At 36.2% G+C, this 12,170-nt stretch overlaps 1 pseudogene; it reads left to right on the forward strand.

Moving 5' to 3' along the window:
- Positions 1 to 291: 291 nt before the first annotated feature.
- LOC128665293 (putative hydrolase RBBP9) overlaps positions 292 to 12,170 on the forward strand; it is a 37,998-nt pseudogene continuing 26,119 nt past the window's right edge.

Raw genomic sequence — 12,170 nt, forward strand, 5'->3', positions numbered from 1 at the left:
CATAGTTGACCCAAATGGGCCTATTACTGACTATCAAGTGAAGCTATAAGGACGTGTATGCATAAATAACATTTATCATGTGTTGGATAATTATAATAGTGAATACTGTGCTGAGGGGTGTGTGCTCAAAGGATCCCCATTCCTTCTGTGGTCTGGAAAAGGTGAGTACGTGTTGCTAGTGCAGATTTCCCCATGTCAGTGATGGGTAAGTGGTGGGCTATGGTCAAATTGTATTGGTCATATTCTGAATTCTATGCTGCAAGGCTGGCTCAGCTCTCCCTATTGAGTAAAATGGGGGATATCGTGATTTGGCCGGGTCTGGAATCTCAGTTGGAAGGCTATGAGTCTCTGGAGGAAATTATTTGGGGTGAGGCAGGGGTGGGAAGAGGAGTTAGGTTAGGTTTAACAGATAATTCAAGACAGTTATGGACATCACTGATTAAAAAGTACAAACTACTGCCAAATAGATCTTCCATGATACCACTGAAATGTATTATTCCAAAAGAATGTAGATCTCTGATAGATAAATGGAAAAACAAGGGACTTTATAGAGTGGCAGATTTTATCTCTAATAAGACTCCCTTAACATATAATCAGCTGCAACTTAGACTAGAAAATTTGCCCTTGCATTGGTTCTTATACTTTACAGATAAACACAGCTATAAGTAACTATCTGGGGGATGCAAAAATGCAACCCATAACAACACTAGAACGTATTTATAAATCATCAGATAGTCCAAAGCATGCTATAACACTCATATATCTAAGTACAAAACAACACGAAATCCATGGTTATTTGTAAGTGGGAAAATGATTTAGCAAGAACAGAAAACTCTAACGTGTGGGAAGGAACTCTCCATCAATCCTGTAAAGGTTTACTTAGTGCAGATCTAAGGGAAAACATTATAAAGACTACTTTTCGTTGGTATCTCAAACCTATCAAAACATCACACTTACCCAATGGGGGTTCGAGTTCGTGCTACAGACGGTGCACAGCTATTGATACATACCTTCACATTTGATGAGAGTACCTAAGTGTTAGGGCTATATGGACTAAACTGTCAGCAATGTTAAGTAAAGTTTTAAACAAAATGATTGTTCTTACCAGAGAGCAAGCTCTATTACATGAGAGAATTCCAGGATTAAACTCCCCCATCAACACGTTTGTCAGAATTCTTTGTAGCATCACTAGATCAAGTATTGCTAAATATTTGAAGACAGGGGCACCGGAGTGGCAAGAAATTGTAGGTAAAATAAAACATATATATTCAATGTATGAGTCTGCAGCCCACATACAGAATTCTACGGAGTCCTTTAGTAGAATTTGGTTCTATTGGATACTTCAAGGAGATAACATATAAAACTAACTTAGATGAGTGTAAGTAGATTTGTGGTACGACGGTGGAGAAGCAGTTAAAGGCAAACCCTTCTGGAGTATTAGAAATAGTCATACACATTAAGAGTTGATTGCAAGTCGTGCTCTTTTGTATTATGTAGCAAACAAACACACAAGACATTGTGGATAACTCTGTACACAAATTTATAGCATAGTTTTTGGTTTTAGGTTACGTGTATTTATTTTATTTGTTATTTTTGTTACAATTAATTACATATTTCTGTTAACCTCCTATTGGGGTATGATTGCTAATGTAAAGCGAACTGGTTTTGTGGTAAGAACCCCTCTGATGGTGTAAGAGGATGGACAAGCGGATAATTTGGTCCTGTGTGATCAACATATTACAATGTTTTTAGATGTAATGTCTATTTGTCAAATGTAATGAACCTGTTAAAACATTCAATAAAAATCATTTCAATCTAAAGGAACATTAAACACTTTGAGATTGTAATATAATGTTTTAAATTATTTATAGTATTGGAAGTGCACTTGGCATGCTTTACAGTGCTCCACAAGTCTAGCCCTGTCTCATTTCTAATCCCTTATTGGCCTCAATAGAGATTATACTCTAAGAAACTGCATAAGAAGCAGGGCCAGACGGGGACCAAAAATAGGGCTGGGAAATTTTTGTTATTTAACTGTACCTCGAAATCGACAAGTATAATGTAGTAGTTTGATGTATTTAAGGTTCGTAACACCATTCTGTCACTGTATTTTGTAATTTGTTTTTCATTAAATAATAGTGAAATAAAATTAAGAGAAAACTAAGAGAATCTATTGAACTTCATGTTTAAATAAAGCCTGAACACTTATTGCTAATCAGCCTGTATAGTTACAGTCACTCAAAATAAAAGGCCCTTTACATTTAAGTTTCACCATCAGAGAGAAATAATATACACAGACATCCACAGGCAAACATATATGTACACACAAAGCATCCCACACATTCATAAGCACACAAACATAGGTACACAGACATTAACAGGCACCATCATGAGGAAATGCTTCCCCTTGTTAGTCCACACCAGTGAATATGTACTTGTGCATCCTTCCTGTACCAATATGAAGGCAGATTTATTCTGTACAACACTTTGGTAGCCATCTTATAAACCCTGTCACCGTAAAGTCAATTTCATATTTTTTTGCAGGGAAGGCATAGAGAGGGGCCAGACATGATGCAGGTGGAGCCCAGGCACATCAGGAAAGACACTACTGAATGAAGGGCAAGAAGGGGCATCTAGATGTCTCGGCCCTGTCTCAATTGAGAACACTGATACCACTATTGTTTTGTCCCTGCCAAAGGCTAAGGACACAGGTAAACCCCAAATTACAGTTTACGGATAGACAAAGGGGGCAGTATACACAGGTGACACATGCAGACCCCATGAAAAGCAACTAGAGCAGCAATAATCTACACATGCTTGTTCCATAACTCAGGTGTGAAGCTATCACAGACCAATCCTGGAGACATCTTTGTAGGGAGTCATTTAGCAGCCTACAGCAGTGTTCTCAACTCCAGTTCTCAAGTACCCCTAACAGGTCATGGTTTTCAGAACAGGTGAAATAATCAGCTCATTGGTAACTATGGTTATTAACCTACTGTAATCCAACAGATGATTATTTCACCTCTGCTCAAGTTAAGATATCATAGAAATCTGTCCCGTTATGTTTACTTGAGGACTGGAATTGAGGAACACTGGCCTTCAGTACCAACCATTGTAAGGAGGATCATTTTGATATAATGCTGGCAAATGGGCAGTGCTATGGCAACCAGCCCCCAGCCTGCAACTGGCCATCGCCCACCTAGTAAATGCCCTGTATGCATTAGGCTAAGTACTGGCCTAATAATACATTTTTACTCAGCTCCTTCAAATAAGGCAATTGTTTGGTGGACTTTAGCTATTGAAAAACAATTTCCACAAACAAAGGGATTAAAACATTTTTACATTCACTTACACCTAGATTATGAGTTTTGCGCTAAACAGGGTGCGAATTGAATGCAACAAAAGTTGCGTTATTTCACCCCCCCGTTGCGCTGCCATTACGAGTTTCAGGCGATATGGTTGCGTTAAGCTCCAAACAGCACAAAATCCAAGGGCTGCTTTGACGTGCTCGTGCACGGTTTCCCCCATAGACATCAATGGGGAGAGAGTATTAGAAAAAAACTAACACCTGCGATCGCAGAATGGCGATCGCTGTAACGCAACCCCATTGATGTCTATGGGGAAAATAAAGTTACATTTAAACCCTAACATAAACCCCAAGTCTAAACACCCTTAATCTGCCACCCCCGACATCGCCGCAACCTAAGTAAAGTTATTAACCCCTAATCTGACGCTCTCGACATAGCTGACACTAATAAAAGTTATTACCCCCTATTCCGCCGCTCCCGACATTGCCGACACTATAGATAAATTATTAACCCCTTTTCCGCCGTTCCCCGACATCGCCGCCACTATAATTAAGTTATTAAACCCTAATCTGCCACCCCCAACATCGCCAACACTAATTAAAGCTATTAAACCCTAATCCGCTGCTTCCCGATATTGCCACCACTATAATAAAATTATTAACCCATAAACCTCCGGCCTCCCACATCTCCGCCACTAAAAAAACCTATTAACCCCTAAACCTAACACTCCCCTAACTTTAAATTAAATTACAATATAATTATCTTTAAATAAATAAAAACTTACCTGTGAAATAAAAATAACCCTAACATTAAAGGGCAACTAAACCCAAAATCTTTCTTTCATGATTCAGATAGAACATACAAATTTAAACAACATTACAGTTTACTTCTATTATTTATTTTGTTTCATTTTTTATATATCCTTATTAGAAGAAAAAGCAATGCACATGGGTGAGCCAATCACATGAGGCTTCTATGTGCAACAACCAATCATCAGCTACTGAGCATATCTAGATATGCTTTTCAACAAAAAATTTCAAGAGAATAAAACAAATTAGATAATAGAAATAAATTAGAAAGATGTTTAAAATTGCATTCTCTTTCTAAATCATGAAAAAACAAAAGTGGGTTTCATGTCCCTTTAAACTATAAATTAACCTAACCTTACTATTCTAATAAAATAAAAAATACTACCAATTAAAATATCTAAATTACAAATTTAAAAAAACCTAACACTAAGAAAGAAAATAAAAAATCTAAATTATAACTAAAAAAAAAATCCTGAATACCACAAATAATTAACACTAAAATCATGAAAAATAAAAAACACTAAGATTACAAAATATAAACGAAATTATCAAATATAAAAACAATTACACCTAATCTAATAGCCCTATAAATATAAAAATAAAAAAATAAAAACACCCCCTAACCTACAATAAACTACCAACAGCCCTTAAAATTGCCTTTTGTAGGGCATTGCCCTAAATAAATTAGCTCTTTTACCTGTAAAAAAATACAAAGTCCCCCCAACAGTAAACCCCACCACCCAACCAACCCCCCAAAAAAACCTAACTCTAAAAAAACCCTAAGCTACCCATTACCCTTAAAGGGGCATTTTTATGGGCATTGCCCTTAAAAAGGCATTTAGCTCTTTTTTCCAAGACCAAAACCCTAATCTAAAAAAAAAACACCTAAAAAAAACCTAACACTAACCCCAGAAGATCTACTCACAGTTCCTGAGGTCCGGACATCCATCTCCATTCAGGCAGCGAGGTCTTCATCCAGGCGGCGAGGTCTTCATTAATCCCGGGGGCGTGGAGTGGAGCCATCCTGGAAGCTGAAGACATCCTGCGTGGAGCGTCCTCTTCATATGGTAGCCGCCGTACACTGAAGTTGAATGCAAGGTAGCCGTTTCAAAATGGCATACCTTGCATTTCTATTGGCTGATTTGATTCTTCAAATTCAAATCAGTCAATAGGATGAGAGCTTCTGAAATCCTATTGGCTGTTCAAAACAATGCCCATACAAATGCCCCTTTAGGGGCAATGGGTAGGTTAGGTTTTTTTTTAGTTAGGTTTTTTATTTTAGGGGGTTGGTTGGGTGGAGGTTTTTACTGTTGGGGGGACTTTGTATTTTTTTTACAGGTATAAGATCTGATTTATTTAGGGCAATGCCCTACAAAAAGCCCTTTTAAGGGCTATTGGTAGTTTATTGTAGGCTAGGGGGTGTTTTGGGGGGGCTTTTTTATTTTTATAGGGCTATTAGATTAGGTGTAATTGTTTTTAGTTTTGATAATTTCGTTTATTTTTTGTAATCTTAGTGTTTTTTATTTTTCGTGATTTTAGTGTTAATTATTTTTGGTAAACTTTTAACATTTTTCGTAGGATTTTTTTTGTTGTAATTTGTATTTTTACATTTTTTTCTTAGTGTTAGGTTTTTTAAATTTGTGATTTAGATATTTTAATTGGTAGTATTTTTATTTTATTAGAATAGTTATGTTAGGTTAATTTATAGTTTAATGTTAGGTTTATTTTTATTTCACAGGTAAGTTTATATTTATTTAAATAGAGTTATATTGTATTTTTAATTTAAAGTAGGGGGTGTTAGGTTTAGGGGTTAATAGGTTTATTTAGTGGCGGAGATGTGGGAGGCCGGAGGCTTAGGGGTTAATAACTTTATTTAGTGGCGGCGATGTCGGGGAGTGGCAGAATAGGGGTTAATAACTTTATTATAGTGGAGGCGATATCGGGGAGCGGCGGTTTAGGGGTTAATATATTTAAATAGTGTTGGCGATGTGGGGGGCGGCAGATTAGGGGTTAATAGGTTTATTTAATACTCGCAATGTGGGTAGGCAGCAGATTAGGGTTAATAAGTTTAATATAGTGTTTGCTATGCGGGAGGGTGGCGGTTTAGGGGTCAATAGGTAGTTTATGGGTGTTAGTGTACTTAGAAACACTTTAGTTATGAGTTTTGTGAAACATTTTCTTTCAAGTCTTATTGGTTTAAAATGCTTAATTTTGCTCTGATCTCTCATAACTGTCCCTTACAGTTTGTTTTTGGCTTTATTGAGTATGGCATGTATCCTAGGGGCAACTACACACAATTTCACACACATGTAGCAGGAAACAAATGCTTGCTCTATACATGTGCTGCACATCATTTAAAAATGATAGCTTATAGGCATAAACGTTACTCAAGTGGGTGCTTACTGGTGGATGTCCATGGCGTACCCTATCTTCTTGAGTATAGTTTGTACTTATGTTTTTTAACCATTTCTAACATATTAGCTTCGAAAATAATATTTCTTTGCCATTTCTAGATTTTATTTCAATAAATTGAACACTACTCAGGAATCACTACTTTCCACACTGTAGTGAGCTGGTAGTTTTATCATGACCTTGTTTTATAAATCATCTCTCCGTTTTGTACATTGATACATTTTTATGCGCAGGCTTCAGATCCACCAGCCCTTTCCTTGCATTGTCTCAAATCAAGCTGGAAAACCCTCTGTCGTGCTTCACACTGACACCTACCTAACCTGACCTGCAAGCAGGTAGGAGGAGCGGCGTCACACCCTTGAGTAATCCCTTGTCTAATCCTAAAATGAGTTAGATGAACATCAGGTCATGTTGTAGGATTGATAACATGGTATTTACTCTCGTGACTTCTTTGTTTTTGAAAGCAGCATTTGTCTCTCAGTTGCTCACATTACATGAATACACCTGCTCTGAGCTTGTGGTTCAGAGAATATCTCACACAGTGATATTTTAACTCATTCTTAGACTTTTGATGCATGAAAAGCAAATTTTCTTGGGAGTTCAGATATTGGTTTCCAATGTTTTCTCAGACATTGCAATTAAGAGAGTTTATATAATCCCATGAACCTTTTGCTTTGTTTTTTTATATTCATTTGTCAGCTGATGTGGTATCCTGACACTGTGGGTGACAATTATTGAACAAACAAACAAAAATCATAACAATTGGATTTCAGAGTTTAGGCCTGGTTTTGAGGGTCAAGAAAACAGTTTTTGTATGTAAATAAAAAGTTATTCTGAAAAAAAAATACTGTGTCGCCCCTTTAAGGACTTGTGGGACCTAGAGGATACATGATAGCCCTCACTACTTTAAACTGAGTTTAATAATTAATGTATTTAAAGGGATGCTGGTCTAGAGATTAATATTAAAACTGCAATTTATTAAAAATTAATATTAATATGGATACAAATACATTTTTAATGTGCGTACAAACAGAGTGAAAAGGATAATAGATCGTTCTATGACTAATAACCATGTCTCTTTTAGCTCAAAATGTACCTTTTCAGAGAAAAACTTTCCTACGGTATATCAGTCTGTTCCTGCTTAAAAAACAGACAATTCTGAATATTCCAGGGAATCCCCCTCTTCACAATTGACACGGCAACTTCAGAAATACATTTCTGCCTTCTCTTGCCTTCAATTAAATAGATGCCATTGCTCACTGGGCCAGTGGTCCACATCACGTCCGGTTGCCTACATCACTAGACGTGCACGTCTGAAAATTTTGTTTCGTTTTGTATCGATTCGGTATTTTTTAATTTCATTTTGTTGCATTCAGATTGATTTGTTATATAGCAGTCATTTGTTACGGATGCATTCGGATTGATTCGTTATAGCAGTCATTCGTTCCGGATCCATTCGGAAGTTAGTTATGTTCGGATTCATTTGTTCTGTTATTTTACGTTGATTCGGATGGTTCCAACCAACACACAAGGAATTATTTCACTGTTCTATCTTACTATATTTAATTGTAATATATCTCTATTAATTTTTTTTATAATAAATATGGAATAGCAAAGGAATTGTGATTAGTCCAGAGAGTCAGACAAATGAATCCGAACTAATTCCGATGTTTCGTTACAAATTAATTCAGATTAGTTTAGTTTTGTTACTAGGGTGAATCACCCAAATTACGTCCGGATTTTGATTCAGAACTAAACGAATTGCACATGTCTACACATCACCCTTATGGAGAATAGTTACAAAGGGTTATAATTTACACAACAACAGCGTTGAAGCCCTCAACCAATGAATAAGCTTAAATGGTATAATGGCTTGTTCAGTAGATACTCAACAGGAGAGGCCTCTTTTTGCCAAAAAAACTGTTCCTGTATTATATCAATCTGGTCCCCTATGATAAAGAAAGTCCATCCCTGATATATGCTTCTGAGATGTTTCAACACCAGATGAATGTTTATTCCTTCTGTGTGGGGTTATCAATGCAGTCATATATCTCTAGGCATTCTGAAAAAGGGGTCCAAGTTATAGAGGCTGCTTCAGGAGAGAGATAATTAGCACACAACATGAGAGATGTCTGAATGTACGTACACAGCTCTTATTTTTTTAATTGGTATCAGAATGATATGATATGAAAGGTACTTTTGGCTAAAAGAGGATTTTCCTGAGGTGCCATAGAATAAGCTATTCTGTCTTTGTTCAATTACCTGGTTGAGAACTTCTTTGTTTCTTTATACAAAATTTAATAAATTGATAGTTTCTAAACCTCAAATTGGTTTATTTGACATTTTCCTTGGAGTTAAGTATTTTTATTCTGAACTATTCTGTCATACATTGAGTGTTGTGTATGTGAAATAAGTGCATGCTCATTAGCACTTACTCAAGAAGACCGTGTGGGAAATACCTGGTATACCCGGTACTGGACGAAAAATCTATATTACTTCTGTTACATTGCAATACCGTCTTGATGAATTTGCTGTACGAGGTAAGAATTATACATCAGACTTTTACAAACACCAAAACTGCAATATTTTATTTTGGTAATAATAAATAATAAAGAAGCTGTTTTACCCTGATATGTATGGTAACTGTTAAAAAAGGCCACTGGGGCCTTATTATCATATTGCAAGCGGACATGATCCGATATTGCAGATCATGTCCGCTGCACATCGATAAATGCCGACAGCATACGCTCTCAGCATTTATCATTGCACCAGCAGTTCTTGTGAACTGCTGGTGCAATACCGCCCCCTGCAGATTCACGGCCAATCGGCCGCTAGCAGGGGATGTCAATCAACCCAATCATATTGATTTCTGTCCGCCGCCTCAGAGCAGGCGGACAAGTTATGGAGCAGCGGTCTTTCAAGTGGCATCAAGCGCCATTCGGAGCTTGATAAATATGCCCCACTGTGTTGAACTATCTCTGCACTGATGGGAGCTAAATATTTATTTGCTGCCTTTAAGAGTTAAACTATATTAGCTGCACTTAATAGTTCTGATATTATTTGTTGGAATTTATCTATCTATGTAACTGTCTGTCTATCATCTATCTAATCTATCTATCTATCTATCTATCTATCTATCTATTCTATTCCAGTGATTTATTTTCTTGTTTGAATGAACCTATCTCAACAATGTCCCTGCCATTTATAGTGAAAAATTTGCATTATGACCTAGCTGTGCAAATAGTGCTGCAGATTGGCTCAGTGGCAGTTTCTGCTCAGAACCAGCAATTCTCTCTGACTTTCGAGCAGCACTTTAACTATGTATTTAACCCTTTTTGCAGTTGCTAGCGATAAAATGACATGCTCTAATTAATGAGATCATGGCATTGTTTTTGCTATAATGACCCTTTAAGATGTTTGTTATGCAACCTATTTACATACTGTTAAGCATTGCATATTCTTGACTTTTCTTCTTTTTCTTTTATACCTCCTTAATTTTGTTAAAATATTAATTAAAAAAAACATTATTAAAAAAATATAGAAGCTGCTAATAATTTAGCTTTTTCATTCTTCCCATAAATAAATATTAGATTGTTAATTATTGCATTACATATATGCTTTAATTCTCTCCTTTGTATCAATATAAAGTTTTGCAGATGGTTTAGGATATGCTGACATTGCAGTTAAATAATGACGTTATGATGTTTTGAAGGCACAAACAATCTGATGTATTACTCATTTTTCTTGCTGTGTAAGATGGTATTAAAAGTAGAAGAACCTAATTCTTATTTCCAGATGACTACAATAGTCTGAAATGTAGATTTTGGTAGCTGATAATAATCACCAGATCTATCTAGTCTGCTCATCCTTCAATTAAGTTAAATATGTATTTATATCCAAGTCATTCTTTAAGGGACATCCTAATGTAAAAATAATACTATATAATAATTATAATAATATTATTTTTGTTTCTGACATTTTGTTTAACCCTACAAAGATATTAAACACAAAATTAAAGTCATGCAGGGTATGAGCTGATGTATGGTTCCTAGGTAGGACACGGCTGTTGATTGGTTCATGTATGTATGCTAGTCCTGATTGGCTTACTGCTTTTGGCCTTAGAAGCGGGTTATTATTTTCGGCCCAATTTAGTTTTCGGCCGAATTTTGGCCAATTCGGAGATTGGAATGCATCCGAATTTCCGAATTGGAAAATCCTGAAAAATTCCGAAAATGAATAAATCAGTTTACGAATTTTCGGATCCATTATTCATATTCAGAATTTTTCATTGTTCTAATCTAAACCGCAGTTCTCTGACACTAACTAAATCACTAAATATGGCTATTAACCCAAAAGCTGCAGTTCCCCGACATCGCCGACACTAAGTAAATCACTAAATAAAGCTATTACCCCCTAAACCGCAGTTCCCTGACATCGACAACACTAACTTAACCTATTAACCCCTAAACTGCAGTTCCCAAACATCGCCAACACTAACTAAACCTATTAACCCTTAAACCACAGTTCCCAAACATCGCCGACACTAACTAAACCTATTAACCCCTAAACTGCAGTTTCCAAACATCGCTAATAGTAACTAAACCTATTAACCCCTAAACCGCAGTTCCCAAACATCGCCGACACTCACTAAATCTATTAACCCCTAAACAACCGTACACCCACATCGCCAACACTAACTAAACCTATTAACCCCTAAACCACCGGCCCCCACATTGCAGCAACCTAAATTAAATTATATTAACCCCTAAACCTAACACCCCCTAACTTTAACATAATTAAAATAGACCTAAATTAAAGTTACAATTATTAACTAACTACCTATTTAAAAATAAATACAAACTTACCTGTGAAATAAAAATAAAACAAAAGCTAGCTACCATATAACTATTTACTAACTACCTAGTTAAAATAAATACAAACTTACCTGTGAAATAAAACCTAGGATAGCTACAATATAATTATTTACTAACTACCTAGTTAAAATAAATACAAACTTACCTGTGAAATAAAAAAATAAAAAAATAATAAATAAAGCTTACACTAAAAAAACCTAACATTACAAACATTAAAAACCTAACATTACAAAAATAGAAAAAAAATTAAAACTACAATTACAAAAAATAATAAACATTAAAATGACAAAAAATAAAAAAACTACCATTACAAAAAATAACAAACAAAATTATCCAAAATAATAAAAATGATTCCTATTCTAATACCCGGTTTAAAATAAAAAACCCACTCCAAAATAAAAAACCCTAATCAGTCTCGCTAATTTTCTTCCTTCCCTTATAGATCTGGATCAGGTGGGTTTTGTCCCCCTCCGAGAGGGCCCAGATAACACGAGGCGCCTCCTTAACATACTCACTTTTGCCTCACGACTTCGTAGGCCTCTCGCGGTCATTTCTCTTGACGCCGAGAAGGCGTTCGACCGGGTCAGATGGCAATACCTTTGGGCAGTCCTTAAGAGATTTCATTTTCCCCCCGATTTCATAGCGGCCGTTCAGGCCCTCTATTCCACTCCTACTGCATCTGTGAGTGGCTTGGGCTTTCACTCCTCTATTTTCTACATTACAAATGGCACCAGACAGGGGTGCCCCCTCTCGCCGCTCTTGTTTGC

The sequence above is a fragment of the Bombina bombina genome, chromosome 1 (genome assembly GCF_027579735.1).
Source record: "Bombina bombina isolate aBomBom1 chromosome 1, aBomBom1.pri, whole genome shotgun sequence".
Taxonomy (NCBI): Eukaryota; Metazoa; Chordata; class Amphibia; order Anura; family Bombinatoridae; genus Bombina; species Bombina bombina.